This window comes from Nerophis ophidion, linkage group LG11 (assembly GCF_033978795.1).
Source record: "Nerophis ophidion isolate RoL-2023_Sa linkage group LG11, RoL_Noph_v1.0, whole genome shotgun sequence".
NCBI lineage: Eukaryota > Metazoa > Chordata > Actinopteri > Syngnathiformes > Syngnathidae > Nerophis > Nerophis ophidion.
Genome location: NC_084621.1, coordinates 31,152,885 through 31,163,357, shown reverse-complemented (window position 1 = coordinate 31,163,357; position 10,473 = coordinate 31,152,885).

Below are 10,473 nucleotides of genomic sequence, written 5' to 3'. Positions count from 1 at the left end.
ACTGTAATCTTTTAATGCTAGACATGGGGAGACCCGAAAATAATACGTTACAGTAGTCGAGGCGAGACGTAATAAACGCATGGATAATGATCTCAGCGTCTTTAGTGGACAGGATTACAGTTATACCATTATATTGAATACAAAACTAGCTTGTGGCTTTACAAACCTTACAAAATATATTTGTTCTAGTACAACTAACAAATATAAATATTTCTAGAAACTATTAGCTATTTTTCATGTGTAGTTTAGAAGTTATGTTTGAATACATTTGTATTGCTTTTTCGCATTATCGCAGGATTCTAAGAACATTATTGTCATATTGAGTAAAAAAACTACTATTTGCATTTGCAAGATTTAAAAAGCATTTGTTTTGAGTAAAACTCCCAAAGATGCATTATTTCAGGCATTATTGGCCATTTTTCATGTGTGGTTTAGAAGTTATGTTTAAATAACTGTCATATTTAGTGTTAAAGTATACAGTCAAATTGGGTAAAACCTATTTTTTGTATTTGCAAACCATTGAAAAACAACTGTTTCTAGTAAAACTCACATGGATTCAATATCACAGGCATTTTTTTGACATTTTGCACGTTTGGATTAGGAATTATGTTGTGATACTTTTTAATTGCTTTTTTCGCATTATCTCAGGATTCTAAGTACATTACAGTCAAATCGGGTAAAAAATTACTTTTTTTTTTTTTTTCAAAATATACAAAATGTTTTTTTCCAAGAAAACTCACAAATATACATTTCCTCAGGCATTATTAGATATTTTGCATGCGTATTTTTGGAGTTATGTTTATAAACCTTTCATATTTAGTATGACAGTTATACTGTTATATTGAATTAAAAAACTAATTTGTGGCTTTACAAACCTTACAAAATATATTTGTTCTAGTACAACCAACAAAGATAAATATTTCTAGAAATTTTTAGCCATTTTTCATGTGTAGTTTAGAAGTTATGTTTGAATACATTTTTATTGCTTTTTTCGCATTATCTCAGGATTTAAGAACATTAGTGTCATATTGAGTAACAAACTACTTTTTGCATTTGCAAAATTTAAAAAGCATATGTTTCGAGTAAAACTCCCAAAAATGCATTATTTCAGGCAGTATTAGTAGTTTTTCATGTGTAGTTCAGAAGTTATGTTTAAATAACTGTCATATTTAGTGTTACAGTATACAGTCTAATTGGGTAAAACCAATTTTTTGTATTTGCAAACCATTGAAAAACAAATTTTTCTTGTAAAACTCACATTGATTCAATATCACAGGCATTTTTAGACGTTTTGCACGTTTGGATTAGGAATTATGTTGTGATACATTTTTATTGCTTTTTTCGCATTATCTCAGGATTCTAAGTACATTACTGTGAAATCGGGTAAAAAATTACTTTTTGTTTTTTCAAAATATACTAAATGTTTTTTTCCAGGAAAACTCACAAATATACATTTCTTCAGGCATTATCAGACATTTTGCATGTGTACTTTTGGAGTTATGTTTATAAACCTTTCATATTTAGTATGACAGTTATACTGTTATATTGAATAAACATTTTTTTTATGGCTTTACAAACCTTACAAAATATATTTGTTTTAGTACAACTAACAAAGATAAATATTTCTAGAAATTTTTAGCCATTTTTCATGTGTAGTTTAGAAGTTATGTTTGAATACATTTTTATTGCTTTTTGCATATCTCAGGATTCTAAGAACATTAGTGTCATACAGAGTAAAAAAAACTACTTTTTGCATTAGCAAGATTTAAAAAGCATATGTTTTGTGTAAAACTCCCAAAAATACATTATTTCAGGCATTATTAGCCATTTTTCATGTGTGTTTTAGAAGTTATGTTTAAATAACTCTCATATTTAGTGTTACAGAATACAGTCAAATTGGGTAAAACCTATTTGTTATATTTGCAAACCATTGAAAAAAAAACTGTTTCTAGTAAAACTCACATAGATTCAATATCACAGGCATTTTTAGACATTTTGCACGTTTGGATTAGGAATTATGTTGGGATACATTTTTATTGCTTTTTTCGCATTATCACAGGATTCTAAATACATTACTGTCAAATTGGGTAAAATATTACTTTTTGTTTTTTCAAAACTTACTAAATGTTGTTTTCCAGTAAAACTCACAAATATACATTTCTTCAGTTATTATTAGACATTTTGCATGTGTTTTTTTGGAGTTATGTTTATAAATTTTTAATATTTAGGATGACAGTTATACTGTTATATTGAATACAAAACTAACTTGTGGCTTTAAAAACCTTACAAAATATATTTGTTCTAGTACAACTAACAAATATAAATATTTCTAGAAATTATTAGCCATTTTTCATGTGTAGTTTAGAAGTTATGTTTGAATAGATTTTTATTGCTTTTTTGCATTATCTCAGGATTCTAAGAACAATAGTGTCATATTAAGTAAAAAATTACTTTTTGCATTTGCAAAATTTAAAAAGCATATGTTTCGAGTAAAACTCCCAAAGATGCATTATTTCAGGTATTATTAGCCATTTTTCATGTGTGGTTTAGAAGTTATGTTTAAATAACTGTCATATTTAGTGTTACAGTATACAGTCAAATTGGGTAAAACCTATTTTTTCTATTTGCAAACAATAGAAAAACAACTGTTTCTAGTAAAACTCACATGGATTCAATATCACAGGCATTTTTTGACATTTTGCACGTTTGGATTAGGAATTATGTTGGGATACATTTTTATTGCTTTTTTGCATTATTTTAGGATTCCAAGTACATTACCGTCAAATTGGGTAAAAAATTCCTTTTTGTTTTTGTATCCTTTACCAAATGTTTTTTTTCCAGTAAAACTCACAAATATACATTTCCTCAGGCATTATTAGACATTTTGCATGTGTATTTTTGGAGTTATGTTTATAAACCTTTCATATTTATTATGACAGTTATACTGTTATATTAAATAAAAAAACTAATTTCTGGCTTTTTCTTGGTTTTACTGGAAAAAAAACATTTGGTAAGGTTTGCAAAAACAAAAATTAATTTTTTACTCAAATTTACAGGAATGAATTTACAATCCTGAGATATTGCGAAAAAAGCAATACAAATATATTTCAACATTATTCCTAATCCAAACGTGCAAAATGTCTAAAAATGCCTGTTGTATTGAATCCATGTTAATTTGACTAGAAACAGTTGTTTTTCTATGGTTTGCAAATACAAAAATAGGTTTTACCCGTTGTGACTGTATACTGTAACACTCAATATTTAAACCACACATGAAAAATGGCTAATAATGCCTAAAGATCCATCCATCCATCCATTTTCTACCGCTTATTCCCTTTCGGGGTCGGGGGGGCGCTGGCGCCTATCTCAGCTATAATCGGGCGGAAGGCGGGGTACACCCTGGACAAGTCGCCACCTCAAAGATATTTATCTTTGTTAGGGGTACTAGAAAAATTATATTTTGTAGGGTTTGCAAAGACACAAATTATTTTTTGTTATTCAATAGAACAGTATAGGGGACGGCGTGGCGCAGTGGAAGAGTGGCCGTGCGCAACCCGAGGGTCACTGGTTCAAATCCCACCTAGAACCAACCTCGTCACGTCCGTTGTGTCCTGAGCAAGACACTTCACCCTTGCTCCTGATGGGTGCTGGTTGGCGCCTTGCATGGCAGCTCCCTCCATCAGTGTGTGAATGGGTAAATGTGGAAGTAGTGTCAAAGCGCTTTGAGTACCTTGAAGGTAGAAAAGCGCTATACAAGTACAACCCATTTACCATTTATCATTTATAACCGTCATAATAGATATAAAAGGTTTATAAAAATAACTCCAAAACCAAACATGAATCCGTTTAAAAAACCTGTAATAATGAATGTATATGAGTTTCATCAAAATCAGGTAGTTTGGAAAGGTTAACAAATACAAAAAAAAAGTTTTACTCACTATGACAGTATACGGTCACACTCAATATGACAGTTTTTGAAACATAACTCCAAAAACACACATGCAAATTGTGGTTTCGTGGAAATAAACATTTGGTAAGGTTTGTAAAAACGACAATAAATTTTTTGTCCCTATTTGACAGTAATATACAAAATGTATTCCAACATAAGTCCTAATCCAAACGTGCAAAATGTCCAAAAATGCCTGTGATATTGAAACCATGTGAGTTTGACCAGAAACAGTTGTTTCATTATTTCAGGCTAATAGTGCCTGAAATAATGCATTTTTGGGAGTTTTACTCGAAACATATGCTTTTTAAATCTTGCAAATGCAAAAAGTATTTTTTTTACTCAATATGACAATAATGTTCTTAATATCCTGAGATAATGTGAAAAAAACAATACAAATGTTTTCCTTATTTAGCGGCTGATCAGACCACCAACTGCCCTGCCTTCGGCTGCCGCCTAGCTCACAATGCACCCGACATCTATGGCCCCTCCTATGAGTGGTGATCCCATTGGAGGGATGACCCACATTGACTCTTCAGGCTGTGCCATGGGACAAGCCCTGCCACCAGGCGCTTGCCATCGTGCCCGAACACCGGGCCTGGCTCCAGAGCAGGGCCCCGGTGACACGCGTCCGGGTGAGGGAAATCTAAGTCTGCTTTGCTGTATATTGATAGAATTCTCCGAGCTGCTCTTTATCTGATCTTGGGAGACCCTATGAGGGGGCATGAAAGCCCCCAGACAACATAGCTCCCAGTCATATTGAGTAAAACCTAATTTTTGTATCTGCAAACCATAGAAAAACAACTGTTTCTAATAAAACTTACTTGAAAAGAGTATGAGTATGAGTTTATTTCGAACATGCAAGCATACAAAATGATACATCACAATTTTCAGTTTCTCTTTTCAACATGTTCGAAAAGGAGTAGGAAGAAGCAGAGCTTATTTAATCCTACCCCTTTTCTTTTACATAACAGTTGCTAAAACTTGTGTTCACTTCCTGTTCTCAATGTCTTCACAATATACTCCATAAGTAATTAAATAAAAATAAATAAATAAATAATTGTTGAAGTTTTATTTCATACGATGAGATAAGTAAGATTATTTTGAGAATGAAAGAATGTGAATGGGTGAATAAATTCAGAATGTTTATCATGATTTTTCTTTTTTGTACATTGTCAACACTTTAAGTTTAAAGAGTTTCTTGATGTGGATCATATTAGTACATTGTTTAATTGCTTTGCTTAATCCATTCCATAGTTTTATTCCACATAGATGTCCTGAAGGTCTTAAGTGTTGTACGTGCGTACAAATGTTTTAAGTTACATTTTTCTCCAAGATTATATTTCTCCTCTTATGTTGAGAAGAGTTGTTGTATATTCTTCGGTAGCAGGTTGTAGTTTACTTTGTGTATAATTTTAGCGGTATGCAAATCCACTATGTCGTGGAATTTCACTATCTTTGATTCAATAAATAAAGGGTTTGTATGTTCTCTATATCCAACATTATGTATTATTCTAACTGATCTTTTTTGTAATACTGTTAGTGAATGAAGTTTACTTTTGGAATTATTTCCTCATATTTCTACACAGTAACCCCCATAATGGTAACACTAGTGAGCAGTATAGAATATGGAGTGTTGTTTTTTGTCTAGAACATATTTAGCTTTATTCATTATTGACGTGTTTCTTGCAACTTGATATTTTATATTTTTTACATGAGATTTCCAGTTCAAATTTCCATCAATCATCATACCTACACTGTAAAAAAAATCCTATTTTTATGGTTAATTTACACTAAATTTCTACTGTATTTTTTCAATTTTTTTAAAATAGGTTATAAAACTGTAGAACTGAACACATTATCTGTAAATAAACAAACCGCCTGTTATTTTAAGTAGTATGCCAGTAAAGAAAAACTATTTATATTTCTATTTTTTTTTTTACAGAAAATTACCATATTAATAATACATATAATTTTCTGTTTTCTCAAATTACTTTCAAATTCATGTAAAATTACAGTAATTAACTTTCATTTCATATGTAGCTTGTTATATAAAAGCCATCAATCTATCCATCCATCCATCCATTTTCTACCGCTTATTCCCTTTCGGGGTCGCGGGGGGCGCTGGCGCCTATCTCAGCTACAATCTAACAGTTTTATATGTAATATTACGGAAAAACTAATTTTTTAAATATTTATGTGTATTTTTATATTCAAGTTGAAAAATATTTGTAGCCTGTTATATAAAGGTTAATGCTCATACCAACAATTTGTCATTTTTCTCTGTAATATGACACGTTGTTGACTGCAAGATCAACAGCCATACAGATCACACCGACGGTGGCCGTACAAACAGATTTAACACTGTTACAAATATGCACCATATTGTGAACCCACATCAAACACAATTTGGGAGAACATCTTCACCGTAACACAAAATAAACACAAAAGAACAAAAATCCATAGTCTTTTGCAGCACTACTCTTCCGGGCTACACCCCCCGCAACAATCAAACCCCGCCCACCTCAACCGACTCACGGAGGGGGGAGGTGATGTGGGGTGGTGGTGGGGGTGTTGCCCGGAAGAGTAGCGCTGCATGGGATTATGGGTATTTGTTCTTTTGTGTTTATTTTGTGTTACGGTGAAGATATTCTCCCAAAATGTGTTTGTCATTCTTGCTTGATGTGAGTTCACAATGTGGCGCATGTTTATAAGAGTGTTAAATTTGTTTATACAGCCACCGTCAGTGTGATCTGTATGGCTGTTGATCAAGTATGTCTTTCAGAAAGTTTTTTAATTCATCAAAACATTGCGCGTTGTGTGTTTCAGGCAGTTCGCAGTTTATCTGAATGAGTGAGTGCGACGAAAGGTTGTAGAGGTTCATAGGACAGTGCTACCATGGTAACCCCTAATAAAATTGTCCGGTCGATAACGGGACAATCCTTCGCGAGGGTCACAGTAAGTCTCTTGGGAAGATTGGCCATCTAAAGAAAGTGAATCCACTTTCCATGTAGTTTCTAAATACAGTGGCCCCCCTGGTAAATTGAGTTTGAGACCCCTTCATCTTAATAATTCGAGTTTGAGACCCCTTCATCTTAATAATTCGAGTTTGAGACCCCATATCTCAATAATTCAGAAAAAATCTGTAAAATAATGGTAATTTTCGGTGGAACGGCCAGCATTGTCACTTCATTAAAGTTGGTTGATCGTAATAATTTGGAAAACCTCTTTAGAAAAAAGGTAATTTTCTGCAGAACTGTTTGCATCGTCACTTTATTAAAGGTGCTTGATTTTAATAATTCAGTAAAAATCTGTAAAATTACGATATTTTTCCGCAAAACATTTAATGAAAAATTCTGTAAATATAATGTCTTTGATCATTATTTGGTTTACAGTGTTTTACTTAAATTTTATGGTTTGCGTTTGGCAGCCGTAGCTGCCAGTAGATTACCTTTTTTTTTTACAGATTTTTTTTACAGTGTAGAAATTTGGTTTCATTTACTCTTTCAATTTCTATTCCGTCTTTTGTATGTGTGTTTGACTTTTTCTTCTACTGTTACCAGATAGCATCATTTTAGTTTTACTGGGATTCATTGATAGTCCGTTTTCGTCAAACCATTTTTTAATTTAGTAATTTCTTCTGCTATTATTTGTATTATCTTTTGTGTGTTCTCTCCTGGAAAAAAACCCACTGTTGTATAATCCGCAAATAATACTAACTTTAAATCTCTTGTTAGTTTACAAATGTCATTTATATGGAGATTGAATAATTTAGGTCCTAGTATTGATCTCTGAGGTACACCACAGGATATATTTAGCATTGTAGAGGGATTCTTCAATGATTTCAATATCACAGGCATTTTTAGACATTTTGCAAGTTTGGATTAGGAATTATGTTGAAATACATTTGTATTGCCTTTTTCCCAATATCTCAGGATTGTAAGTACATTCCTGTCAAATTGACTAAGGAATTACTTTTTGTTTTTGCAAACCTTACCAAATGTTTTTTTTCTCCATTAAAACTCACAAAGATACATTTCTTCAGGCATTATTAGACATTTTGCATGTGTATTTTTGGAGTTATGTTTAAAAAACTGTCATCTTGAGTGTGACCGTATACTGGTATAATGAGTAAAACCTAATTTTTGTAATTGCAAACCATAGAAAAACAACTGTTTCTAATAAAACTTACATGAGTATATGAGTATGACTTTATTTCAAACATGCAAGCATACAACATTATACATAAAAATGTTCAGTTTCTCTTTTCAACATGTTCGAAAATGACTAGGAAGAAGCAGAGTTTATTTAATCCTACCCCTTTTCTTTTACATAACAGTTGATAAAACTTTTGTTCACTTCCTGTTCTCAATGTCTTCACAATATATTCCATAGGTAATTAAATAAAAATAAATAAATAAATAATTGTTGAAGTTTTATTCCATACGAGGAGATAAGTAAGATTATTTTGAGAATGAAAGAATGTGAATGGGTGAATAATTTCAGAATGTTTATCTTAACGTCATCGGTCTCAGCGAAACCTGGCTTAAACCAAACGACTTTTTTGCGCTAAATGAGGCATGTCCTCCTAACTTTACACATGCGCATATTGCCCGTCCGCTTAAAAGGGGTGGGGGGGTCGCACCAATATACAACGAAAACTTTAACCTTAGTGCTAACATTAATGATAAATATAAATCGTTTGAGGTGCTTACTATGAAGTCTGTCACACCGCTCCCTCTACACATGGCTGTTATCTACCGCCCCCCAGGGCCCTATTCGGACTTTATCAATGAATTCTCAGAGTACGTTGCTGATCTAGTGACACACGCCGATAATATAATCATAATGGGGGACTTTAATATCCATATGAATAACCCATCGTGCGTAGTGCTCCAGACTATAATTGATAGCTGTGGTCTCACACAAATAATAAATAACCCACGCATCGCAACGGTAATACGATAGACCTAGTGCTTGTCAGGGGTATCGCCGTTTCCAAAGTTACGATACTCCCGTGTACTAAAGTATTGTTCGATCATTACCTTATCAAATTCGAGGTTCAGACGCATGTTCGTCAAACTAATAATAATAATAACTACTATAGCAGCCGCAACATTAATACGGCCACAACGACAACTCTTGCTGACCTACTGCCCTCGGTAATGGCACCATTCCCAAAATATGTGGGCTCTATTGATAACCTCACTAACAACTTTAACAACGCCCTGCGCGAAACCATTGATAACATAGCACCGCTAAAGTTAAAAAAGGCTCCAAAAAAGCATACCCCGTGGTTTACAGAAGAAACTAGAGCTCAGATATTATTATGTAGAAAGCTGGAACGCAAATGGCGCACGACTAAATTTGAGGTGCACCATCAAGCATGGAGTGATGGTTTAATAACTTATAAACGCATGCTTACCTTAGCTAAAGCTAAATATTACTCAAATCTCATCCACCGTAATAAAAACGATCCTAAATTTTTGTTTAGTACGGTAGCATCGCTAACCCAACAAGGGACTCCTTCCAGTAGCTCCACCCACTCAGCTGATGACTTTATGCAATTCTTTAGTAAGAAAATTGAAGTCATTAGAAAGGAGATTAAAGACAATGCGTCCCAGCTACAACGGGGTTCTATTAACACTGATACGATGGTATATACGGCGGATACTGCCCTCCAAAATAGTTTCTCTCGTTTTGAGGAAATAACATTAGAGGAATTGTTACAACGTGTAAATGGAATAAACCGAACAACATGTTTACTTGACCCTCTTCCTGGGAAACTGATCAAGGAGCTCTTTGTATTATTAGGTCCATCAGTGCTAAATATTATAAACTTATCACTTTCCTCAGGCACTGTTCCCCTAGCATTCAAAAAAGCGGTTATTCATCCTCTTCTTAAAAGACCTAACCTCGATCCTGACCTCATGGTAAACTACCGACCGGTGTCTCACCTTCCCTTTATTTCAAAAATCCTCGAAAAAATTGTTGCGGAGCAGTTAAATGAAGACTTAGCGTCCAACAATCTATGTGAAACCTTTCAATCCGGTTTCAGGGCAAATCACTCCACGGAGACAGCCCTCGCAAAAATGACTAATGATCTATTGCTAACGATGGATTCTGATGCGTCATCTATGTTGCTGCTCCTCGATCTTAGCGCTGCTTTTGATACTGTCGATCATAATATTTTATTAGAACGTATCAAAACACGAATTGGTATGTCAGACTTAGCCCTGTCTTGGTTTAACTCTTATCTTACTGATAGGATGCAGTGTGTCTCCCATAACAATGTGACCTCGGACTACGTTAAGGTAACGTGTGGAGTTCCCCAGGGTTCGGTCCTTGGCCCTGCACTCTTCAGCATCTACATGCTGCCGCTAGGTGACATCATACGCAAATACGGTGTTAGCTTTCACTGCTTTGCTGATGACACCCAACTCTACATGCCCCTAAAGCTGACCAACACGCCGGATTGTAGTCAGCTGGAGGCGTGTCTTAATGAAATTAAACAATGGATGTCCGCT